The sequence below is a fragment of the Ursus arctos genome, unplaced genomic scaffold (genome assembly GCF_023065955.2).
Source record: "Ursus arctos isolate Adak ecotype North America unplaced genomic scaffold, UrsArc2.0 scaffold_37, whole genome shotgun sequence".
Classification (NCBI taxonomy): domain Eukaryota; kingdom Metazoa; phylum Chordata; class Mammalia; order Carnivora; family Ursidae; genus Ursus; species Ursus arctos.
Window position 1 is genome coordinate 28,142,006 of NW_026623053.1, and position 12,395 is coordinate 28,154,400.

General features: G+C 39.2%; 1 protein-coding gene across 2 annotated transcripts in view; it reads right to left on the reverse strand.

The window, feature by feature from the left end:
- The window catches only part of SOS2 (SOS Ras/Rho guanine nucleotide exchange factor 2), an 80,017-nt gene that overhangs the window by 67,144 nt on the left and 478 nt on the right, over positions 1-12,395 (reverse strand). The gene's annotated exons all lie outside the window — the stretch shown is intronic.

The window sequence follows — 12,395 nt, forward strand, 5'->3', positions numbered from 1 at the left end:
GTTTATTTTGTCAATTATACTTCCAATAAAGTTTTAAAAAATAATATAAAGTATAATATTCTAAGGTAGCAATTTTTTTTAAAATATTTTTTATTTATTTATTCGACAGAGGTAGAGACAGCCAGCGAGAGAGGGAACACAAGCAGGGGGAGTGGGAAAGGAAGAAGCAGGCTCATAGTGGAGGAGCCTGATGTGGGGCTCGATCCCACAACACCGGGATCACGCCCTGAGCCCAAGGCAGACGCTTAACCGCTGTGTCACCCAGGCGCCCCCTGAGGTAGCAATTTTTTTTAAAGATTTTATTTATTTATTTGAGAGAGAGAGAGAGCACAAGCCATGGGGAGTGGCAGAGGGAGAAGCAGGCTTCCCACTGAGAAGGGAGCCTGATGTGGGACTCGATCCCAGGACCCCGGGACCATGGATGAGTGCAGACACTTAACCGACTGAGCCACCCAGGCACCCTAAGGTAGCAATTTTTTGACTAGGGTGTATAATGAAGAATTAAAAGCACAGCTGCATACTATCAACTCTTCAAGGTCAGAATCATTTCTTATGTTTTTGGTTTTCTCCCATTTCCCCACCCCTTTATTTCTAACACACGGGTAATCTAGTGCCATGCTCAGTAAATACTTGTTCAATAAATAAATTCACGGTATCAAACAGATTTCTGGGGACAGGGAAAAACTGAGAACTCCATAAAATTTGCTTTTATTTCACTGGATATGTACCAGGAGACTCCGTTATCCCATGTAACATTAAACACTAGAGGAGATTTCCACTATTCTCCTCTATTCCCACTGTCTTTTAATATTCACTTCTCACTTAGATTCAGCGCTCTTAATTAGGAACTTTCTTGAGGGGTTTTCAATGTAAGTTTATTTAAAAAGGAGGTAAGTACAGGCCAAGAATCTCACTCTATTTAGCTTAATATTAGGTGGGGGTTTACCATAAAATAATCAAAACAAGTAGAGGATACTATTAGTGGAGGCCAAAATTTTTGTCATTAAAATTGTCCTTGAATGGAATGAAATGGCACATGATCTGTAAGTACATTCCCATACAGGCTGGCCATTAGCCTGTAAAGCCAAGAAACTGCAGGCTAGGTCGATGGTTCCCAACTTGTTCCAGTGGCAAAGCATAAGGAAGTACAGTGCTCTGGGCAGAGTATGAAAATATTAAGAGACTAATATTACATCATCGAGAATAGGAGTAATAGTAGTAAAAATGACTAGAAAACTGAAAAACATAGGCACACATTTGTAAAGAAAAACAAAAAGTATCATAAACTCTTTTCCTTGTAAAGCCTATCTCTTGTTCATTTGTTTTACAATCTTCTATTACTCACTAGCAAGTAAACAGCAGCAGGCACCACACCATAGACTTAAGAAAAACTTATGAGCGGGGGCGCCTGGGTGGCACAGCGGTTAAGCGTCTGCCTTCGGCTCAGGGTGTGATCCCAGCGTTGTGGGATTGAGCCCCACATCAGGCTCCTCTGCTAGGAGCCTGCTTCTTCCTCTCCCACTCCCCCTGCTTGTGTTCCCTCTCTCGCTGGCTGTCTCTATCTCTGTCGAATAAATAAATAAAATCTTAAAAAAATAAAACACTTATGAGTGAAATATAAAATTGAAATTGAAAAAAAATTAATATTGGCTTTTCTCCCCTGTGAACTAGGAAAAGATCACTACTTTAAATATGTTTTATTCAAAGTTTAAGACTCTCTGGGCCAAATACCTACTTCCTTCAGCATACTACCAAAAGTACCATTATGTATTCTTTCTTAAAGAAGATCTGATACAGGGGTGCCTCAGTGGCTCAGTCAGTTAAGTGTCTGACTCTTGATTATTAGCTCAGATCATTTTTTCAGGGTCGTGGAACCGAGCCCACGTCAGGCTCCCCACTCAGTGGGGAGTCTGCCTGAGAGTCTCTCCCCCTCTCCCTCTGCCCCTACCACCACTCACACGCATGTGCTCTAACTCACTCGCTCTCTCAAATAAATAAAGAAATGTTTAAAAAATAAAAAAAAGGTCATCTGCCTGACAAGGTACCTGCACTCAAGGAGAAAACAGGTTCTCCTTTCCCACCTCTTCTCCCCAACTGCCCTCCTCCCACTTTGCTGAAGAAAGGCAGAAGGCAGATCTCTTACTCTGATCTCACTACGGTGTGCTGCCCTGGGGGCAATAAAAAAATAATAAATTCTTGGACACTAAACAGAGACAATTACAAATATTTTTTATTTAAGTACTTTGCTTCTTCCATCCCCTAGCCTACTATCAAAAACCACAGCCTTACTAAGGAGAAAAACTATGAAAAAAAAAAAACAAAAGAAAGCATCTTTAAGAAATACTAAAAGGCAGGTGCCTGGGTGGGTCAGTCGGTTAAGCGTCTGCCTTCAGCTCAGGCCATGATCCCAGGGTCTTGGGATGAATCCTGCTCCCTGCTCAGCGGGGAGTCTGCTTTTCCCTCTACCCCTTCCACCCTGCTTGTGATCTCACTCTCTCTCAAATAAATAAATAAAATCTTAAAAAAAAAAAATTCTAGGGGCGCCTGGGTGGCTCAGTTGTTAAGCATCTGCCTTCGGCTCAGGGCGTGATCCCAGAGTCCTGGGATCAAGCCCCGCATCAGGCTCCTCCGCTGGGAGCCTGCTTCTCCCTCTCCCACTCTCCCTGCTTGTGTTCCCTCTCTCGCTGGCTGTCTCCCTCTGTCAAATAATTAAATAAAATCTTTTAAAAAATTTAAAAAAATACTAAAAGGCAACATTACCTTATTTCACTCAAGAGAAAAAAATTCAAAGCAAGTTTTCACACCTTAATTATTTTTCTGTATTACAATTAGAATTCAGAAGTGAGATGGTTGGCATGTGACATTTATTAACACATTCATTTGAACTGAAAAATTAAGTCAGACCTTGTCTCAAATAAGATAAATATGATGAGGCTGGTTGGCTTGACAGTTAAAACTAACCTTACCAATTTGGTTATGTGGTGGATATTTTACATTAAATGAATGAGTATGGTAGGCAGAATTCTAAGGTGACCCCTAGGAATCCCACCCCTTGATATATGTGCTCTGTGTACTCCTTTTGAGTGTGGGCAGGACTTGTGAATATGATGGGATATCACTCCTATGATCAAGTTACCATATAAGGCAAAAGTGACTAAGGTCCATAATCAGTTGACTTTGAGTTAATTTAAAGATTATCGTCCTGGGTAGGCCTCACCAAAATCAGGTGAGTCCTTTAAAAGCAGATCTAGAAGTATGAGATAAGAAACAGCAGATGCAATCCTGTTGGCCTTGCAGTAGCAAACTGACATGTTATAGGGAGGGTCATGTGCCAAGGAATGACAGCAGCCTGTAGGAGCTGAGGGTCTCAGACATACAACTGCAAGCAAATGAATTCTGTCAATAACTACATGAGCTTGGAAGAAGACCCCAAGCCTCAGATGAAACTGCAGCCCCAGCCAAAACCTTGATTGGGACCCTAAGCAGAGAACCCAGCCGAACTCTGCCTTTTAATTTATAGAAACTGTGAGACAATAAATTTGTGTTGTATTAAGCCCCTAAAGCTTGTAATAATTTGTTAAGGAGCAATAGAAAATGAATACAATGAACTAGATATATAGCTCTAAGGATTCAATGAAAATATGTTTAAAGAATATGATAAGGTGAAATACATGTTATTAATAAATATCATTATAGCTAAAGTGTACTAAAGTTAATACTGTTTTCACTTTCCCAAACTTTCTTGGATATATTGGACTAAACAAAGTATCTCTAAGCAAAAAAGCAACAGTTATAATTATTAGTCTTTTGGCATGTCCTGGAAAAGCTAGAAAATGAAAAAGCGAATAGCTCTAAAGACCAGGCAACAAAAAATTCTGCAAGTCAGGTGGTTTCCAACTTTTTACTTTTTTTTTCCCCATGAATTTTATTTTTATTTTATTATTTAAGATTTTATGTATTTATTTAACAGAGAAAGAGCACAAGCAGGGGGAGCAGCAGAGGGAGAGGGAGAAGCAGGTTCCCCTACTGAGTAGGGAGCCTGATGCAGGGCTCGATCCCAGGACCCAGGGATCATGACCTGAGCCGAAGGCAGACGCTTAACCAGATGAACCACCCAGACGCCCCTCAACTTTTTACTTTAAACAAAATTGCAGGAGAACCTAAATAAGTTACTGGCTGATACATCATTAAGACTAACTTTTTGATAGATAACAATATAACTTTTGGCATATAATTTGAATAAAGTTTAAAAAATGATCTTGATTGTTGTACATTTTTCTTCTATTTATGTTAACAAGGGTTTTGGGGGCTTATATCTACAGAAATGGGAAACGGGAATAGAACTGATGCTGAACTGTGATTCACTCCTGCAAGACTCTATCTCATTCTAGCAATAACAGTCACCCATGAAACACCAACAAATTTAAAAACAATGTAAACACCTACATAGATGTCCCTGAATAATGCTTATTCAATAAAGCTTTATAATTACTAATTTTTCAAAATCCATGACATGCATGTTCTTTTGATCAACTATGTCCTACTAGCAATTCACCCTAAAAGAAAGATTTTTTTGAAGATTTTGTTTGTTTATTTATTTATTTGGGAGAGAGAAGAGAGTGAGGATGAGAGAGGGTGTCTGTGAACATGGCGGGGGGTGAGGGAGGGGCAGAGGGGGAGGGAATAATAGACTCCCTGATGAGCAGGGAGCCTGAGGTGGGACGCAATCCCAGGACCCCAGAATCACAACCTGAGCAGAAGGCAGACGCTTAACCGACTGAACCACCCAGGCACCCTAAGAACGATTTTGATGCTTCATGGTCGATTGAAGAAATTTTTTTTTTAAAGATTTTATTTATTTATTTGACAGAGAGCACAAGCCTGGGGAGCAGCAAAGGGAGAGGAGAAAGGCTCTCTGGTGAGCAGGGAGTGTGATTCGGGGCTTGATCCCAGAACCCTGGAATCATGACTTGAGCTGAAGGCAGATGCTTAACCGACTGAGCCACCCAGGCACCCTGAAGAAATTTTTTAAAATTCAATATACAGCATTTTTGTTAAGGAAAGTGTAAATATAAACGAGGGGTCAAAGACTTTTAAGCATAAACATATTATGTTAAAATATAATTATGCAGGAAGTACAATGAAAAGTTCACAGAGAAAAAAGAATAATGTAAAATTTCCAACTGTTAAAAAAGCGCTTTGTCCCATTTGCAACAAGGAGGAAGCTAGAAAGTATAATGCTAAGTAAAATAAGTCAGAGAAAGACAAATACCATAAGATTTCTCTCATATGTGGAATTTAAGAAATAAAATAAATGAGCAAAGGGGAAAAAAAAGAGAGAAACCAAGAAACAGATTCTTTTTTTTTTTTTTTTTAAGATTTTATTTATTTATTTGACAGAGAGAGCACAAGCAGCAGGAGCAGCAGGCAGAGGGAAAGGGAGAAATGGGCTCCCATGCTGAGGAGGAAGCCTGACGCGGGGCTCGATCATGGACCCCAGGATCATGACCTGAGCTGAAGGCAGATGCCTTACCCACTGAGCCACTCAGGCTCCCCAAGAAACGGATTCTTAATTATAGAGAACAAACTGATGGTTACCAGACGGGAGAAAGATTGGGGAGATGGGTGAAATAGGTGATGGGGATTAAGGAGTGCTCTTGTCATGATGAGCACCAGATGATATATGGAATTGTTGAATCACTATATTGTACACCTTAAACTAATATAACACTGTATGTTAACTGGAATTAAAATAAAAACGTTTAAAAAAACCACTTTGTCATGTATATTTTAAAAGGATCATTGGTGGATATCAACATACTATGGTATTTAGATTTCACTGGATATATTTAAAAGACTGATGGGGGCCTGGCTGGCTCAATCGGTTAAGTGTCTGCCTTTGGCTCAGGTCATGATCCCAGAGCCCCAGGATCAAGCTGGGATCAAGCTGCCAAGTCAGGTTCCCTGCTCAGCGGGGAGTCTGCTTCTCCCTCTGACCCTCCCCCTTCTCGTGCTCTCTCTCACTCTCTCTCCCTAATAAATAAATAAAATCTTAAAAAAAAAAAAAAGAGAGAGAGACTGATGGAACTTTTATTTTATAACACCAGTATTAAGAACACATATAAAATTGTATCTTCAGGAACTACTTGAACTTGAAGATGAAAATTTTTAGATGTCAACATAAAAACATGCAATTAAAAAATTCTTTTGGGTATACATAGCAAAAAAAGTAGAGAAAGGCAAACAAAAAAACCCCATCTAATTTAGGAGGAAGAATCAAGACTCAAAGTTGATGAGATTTGAACCTGATGTGAGATGGAAGGGAAGGGTGATGACCAGGTTGAAAACTGAGTATTATCATTTATACTGGAGGTTTTGAACAATGATAATAAGCTTGCACTGGGTTATGTTGTGAACATCTACACAGGTACGTCCAGGAAGCAGGGGATGTAATGGTTTTAAATAGACTCCAAGAGGAGTCCTCTTCAAGATGATGTTTGTCTGAAGACCAAAAGGTACAAGGACCAGTCATGTTTTTAATCCCCCGGAAGGTGGTTCTAGGCAGAAGAAACAGCAAGCACAAAAGCCCTGAGATTAGAATATATCTACACATTAGAATGTGTCTGTGGGTACTAGGAAGCCACTGTGGGGAAGAAGCAGAGCAATAAAGGGAGAGAAGTAAATGAAGTCAGAGACGTAAAGTCAACAGGCGTTATCAGAGTGCAGTAACCTATTGAGAGGACTTAGACTTTTATTCCAAGAAGCAATGACAGTTTTGAACAAAGGAATGACGAGATCTCACTTATCTCCGCTGTGTTGAGAAAAGACTGCATGGGGCAAGGGCAGAAGAGAGAAGACCAGTTGTAGGCTGATTTAACAGGAGATTGGTGATGGCTTGGTCCCAGGTGGCAGAAGCTGAAGAGTAAGAAGTGCTGGCAGAGTACAGCTACAGTTTTTAAAGTAGAGGGAAACGATCTGCTGCCAGATTAGACAGATTCCAAAGATAGGATTCAAGAATAACTCCAGATTTTTATTTGGAGCAACTAGAAGGAGGGAGTAGCTTACTGATACAGGAAACACTACAAAAGGAGCAGGTTTTGGGGGGAAGAGAAGGAGGTCAGTATTGGATGAGATGCTTGTCACACATGTATGTGGAAATATCAAGAAAGAAGTTGGTTACCAAAGCTCAGGAGAGAGGTCTGAGCCAGAAATAAAAATATGGAAATCATCAGATACAGATGACATGTGAAGCCATGAGGCTGGATGGGATCTACAAGTGACTATAAATAGAAACAGAAGTCCAAAAACTAAGCTGTGGGGAGGTCGGGATGATGTAGTTTGGGGAGAAGAGGAGGAATCAACAAAGGAGAGGACATAAAAGTAATAGCCAGAGGGAGAAAACATGCAGAGGCTGGTGGCCTGGAAGCCAAACCAGAAAGGATTTCAAGAAAGTTGAGGAGTTCAACTGCCAAACGTTGCTAATGGGTAGGTTAAGAAAGAATCAGAAAGTGCTATGTAAAGTAAGAGGTAATGTTTGAGTTTACAAAGTGATTTAATGAAGAAAACAGGGAGAATGAAAACTTTACTTGGAAGAGACAATACTAGGGCTCATATCTAGATCTTGATGCTATTTTCATTGTGTTGCTTTATTTCTACACATTAAAACGTGAAGTGTATAACATGTTACACCTTTCAAAGGCTTTCTACTATCATATGTTCTTACGTAAAAGAAGAAAAGTTTTACCTTGTTAATTTTTAAAGTGACTACATGAGATAATGCTAAATCCATTAGTTCCATTAAAATTCCTTCCTGATTCAAACATGCAGGCTAACAGACAATATAATCAAACTACTGTTCCCTTGAAAGAGAGACCATGGTTAATATAAAAGACATATACGTGATTTATGTCAAGTGGTAACACAGGTAATGCTTTGGACAGTCAGCAGAAAGCACTTTAATGGAATAGTATAGCTCCAAATATACCATACCAAAATTAAACTGAAAATAGAGGACAGCTACTAAATCATGGCTGACAGGGAGCTAAATGCAGCAAGTTAAAATGCATTCCTAATGCTCATTCAGTTCTGGCTGAACCCCCTGGGTCAGTTTGGGTCGTTATTAGTTTGGAATAATTCCAAATGACTCCCTGGAGTTCTACTGTTATAGTCAGTGGCTTTAGGAAATCCAGAACAGGCCTGACGTCACACACACAAAAAAATCATAGGATATCCTATTCATTTCTAGCTTTCGATTGGAGTCTTTTAAAAAAGCAATTTTGATCAAGTTAATCTAATTATTTTGTTACATAAGTAACACTACAGGGCTTCCTACTCTCAGGCAGAAACCTAAACCTGGTCTACCAACTAACCTCTTCTTTTCACTTGGTCTTAGTTCTTTAAAACAAGTCATGTTCCTACCTTTCCCTCAGCCTCAAATCCTTTTTCCGCCCTTTCTTTGTCTTGTTAATTCCTATTGATCTTTCAGATAATTATTCTTTATTGTCTGTCCTTCCCAGGTCTCCTCCACACATTCAGAACCGAAGCTTTATGAGAGCAGGGGCCTTACTACAACGTCAGTGTCAAGAGTAGTGCAGGGCAACCCATGAAGCATTCAATAAATATTTGAATATATCCTCCAAACTCAACACAAATGTTACTTCCCTAGAGAAGCCTTCCTTGACCCTCTTGTGTCAGTGACACCAATTTTATTTTCTCAAAGCGCCCTATACTTTTCCTCTGGGCCCTAGAAAGATCCAGAGCAGTCTTCCAAAATGGCTCCAAGAGACAGTACAAAGGCAGAAACACTAGAATCTTTCAGAGCTCACAAAAGCATTTCTAAACCAAAACTTCCTACCCTCTTCTTCCTTGCCATAGACTGCTATTTAATTAACTAGACGCTGTCTCATTACCTCTATATTCTAGACAGATATGTAAGAGCACACTGCAATGTTTGGGGTGGGGAGTTCATATTTAACCTGAATTAAATTAGAGTCAGGAACAATTCAACCAATTCTTTCTAACGCTCTATGACATTTTTAACTACAGATAGAAAGACAACAGACGTTTTCTTTTCCACGTTTAGCCTTGTGAAGAACACCCGACAGAAAAGGCATTTACGAGGGAAATAACCGGGACTAAAAAACGTGATATGATAATTTTAAGGCATGTTTCCCATACGTAGAGTGCTTACACTGGTTTTTTCAGCATACAATCAATAGCACGTACACAAAGTACCAAAGGCATTTCAAAGACACAGATAATAAGCTGCATTTACAAGTGTATCCCACACTCTTTTTTCCTCTCAAGTAATATGATAGCTTCAATCTTCCTGGGGAGTAGTGGTGAAGGCATTTATGTTTCTGGCTTTTTTAGGGAAGATACATAATTTAGCAGTAATGTTAACAATCCATGTATTATCCATTAGTAATGTCATTTCCCTCTGCTTTACCCTTCGTAGTTCTTTATGTATTTAAATGCTCTACCTGCACTTGTTTTAAAAGTTAAAAAAACTACAAAAAGTTAAAGAACAAAAACAAGACAAAAAGTTAAAGAACACATTTCTATTTCCAAAATTATTTTTCCATAAATCTATTTTTCAACGTGTTTCTATGTAGTGAAATAAATATTTGATGTTGGTTTAAAAAATCCAGTGTTTTCAGGATCAACAATGGCAACTTCACCATATAATCTGATTTTCATAAAAATTAGCCAACACTTGAAAATAAGCAAGAGATTACTAGGTATCCTTCAGTACAATGCTGCGCTCAAACGTTTGAATACTCTCTACTGATGGGGCTATTTTACAAATCTGTAAGATTAACATTGACATTTTTGTCTCATACAGATGCAAATAATTTCAAATCAGTGGAAAAGACAATCCAAAACTTACTGTTTATGTTCCTATAGGATATTAACTAATTTTGTATCTAACCCAACAATATTATCTTAATGTTACTTTATTAAATTGTCTATAAATACCTACCTCCTCAAATTTGCATATGAAGTAGCTTTAACATTAACTTATGAGTTCCCCTATTAGGTAATAAGTTGAATCGAAATCACTGACACATGTTCATTTATATTTGAATGAGTCATGAGTTTACCTTTCAGAAAATTATACTTTTAAGTTTTAGAGGTTCCTCCGAGATGCCCAAGCAGAATCTGATAGAGCCAATTAAACTACATTGCTCTTTTCACACAGACACACACACACACACACACACACACACACATAGATATTCCTCACATCACTCTGAGCTCCTAATTGCTAGCTAGCTATCACATTTATATAAACCAAAACCAAAAAGTTTAGAATGTTCAGTGTAGATGGTAAACACCTTTAGAGCATGGCCCCTGCTTTTATTCATCTGTGTAATCTTAGTTTCAGCATGGTGCCAAGTACCTAAAATGTGTTCAATGTTAATGTCAATGATGCTTCAATTTAAAAAGTACAGGTATAAAAATAAAGTGCAGGAAAAAAAGAAAAAAAAGTTAAATGAAGTATTCCAAGTATTCCACATGTTCAATGGAGGAAAAAGCTGGACGAGAAAAATCCTAGTAGTCCAATACTACTGCTACTACTACTAATTCTAGTAGTCTTTGTAACTATCTGTTAGCTGGAGGAAGGAAGCAAGCCAAGTTCCAAATGCTTTGAATGTAAAAACAGAGCCTCCCTCGAAATGGCAGGATATCTCATTGTATAAAGGTATGGCTGGCAGGTACATACCAGAATGTAACACATCACACAAAGGAATAGTGAACCTTGAGCTCCTTATGAGCAATAACTCTTAGCAGGCACCATAAACCTACATGTTGCAAAACCACAAATACCCAAATGCCACAAAACTGGACATAATCCAGTTATTACTAACACCAAAAGTTTTCCAAAAATACAAAAAATGTCTTCTGCACGACTATATCTCAATTCTGTAATAACAGTAAATTAATGAATTAAACAGAAATTGCTTTTTGAATTCAGTTTACCGCAAAAGACCAAATTTTCTTGTACAAGACAATACAGATCTACAAGACACCTGAGCTCCAGGTAAACAAGCACAGCATATAAATGCAGAACAACAGTCTCAAAGCAATGGACTAGGATACTTGTTCTGGCTTTGTTTCCACCCTAACTGGAAGAGGTCAATCTGTCTCCGTCCATGCAGGATTCTCAGGGTCAAAGCTACCTACTGAATAAATTATGCAACACACAGTCAAATACTACTTGCTACCAGAAAGTACCAGTAGGTAGAAGACCAGCATCACACTGCCAACAATACATGCCTGATAACTGCACTCACCCTCGGCTGAGTGCAATTCCTCACAGAAGAGTCAGTTACTTTTCAAGTCAGGCCCGAGCGCATCACTACTCAGCACACTTGCACTTCTTTCCCTCTCCCTGTAGAATCAGGCTGCCCACGGAGTAAAGTCAATTAACTTCAACACCTGGTATGCCAGTGAAATGATAACTGCCCCTGCATACCTCCACCACCAAGTTCTCTAAAAAAACATGACTTGGGCTTTGGCCCAAGGGAGGCACTATCTCCTTGAAAGAATTATGAAAATGATGGAAAATCTGTAACTCTGAATGCATGAGGAAAATGTTCTCACCTTTAAAATTTACTTTTTCATTTCATTTACGGAAATGTGTTACATGAATTTTTATTTTCCAAGTGCAGTCTTCTAAGTTAATGTTTACTTTTTTCTTTATTATTTTAAAATTTATTCTTGGTTATTTTGCACAAAATGCAGACGGTACTACCCCTTTGCATCAATGGCAATGGATGCCCATGTTGAGCAGGCACGATGTCTAATCCTGCATTCTTCATATTTGTCTTGACCTTACAAAAAGGTTCATTATAGAAATGACAGTATTATTATCTACATTCACAAACGGAGACTCACATCATCTACAGGAGATGCACCCAGCGGATACAGCCAGAATCGAAAGGTTGATTTTTATGAGCTGCACCTTCTTGGCCCACTTAAAATGCTTCCAAGTTCTAAACTGCACCCAGGGAAGAAACGCCAGATTTTCTAGGGGAAATCTCTCGAGCGAACGGGGAGGACACCTTTTGCAGGAAGTGGGAAGTACTTTAAATTTCCTCAAGAAAAGGAGCGTTAGGGCTCAGTGACATGTCACACGTGAAACACATCCGTGAAACACCAGAAAGTCCTGCCTCGTGAGCGGACACCCTTGACAAGCAAACTGCCCACGGGAACACCCCCAAAAGAACCTGATGAAGAGTAATTCCCGGGCCTGGAAATGAACTTTTGCTTTAGAAACTATGTAAACACCGGCGAGACCTCCTCTTGCCCGAACCCGGCCTGAGGACAACAAATTGGCCAACGGCGGAAGTTGCCTGACGAAACGACTGCAACACGAAATCCATTTTTAT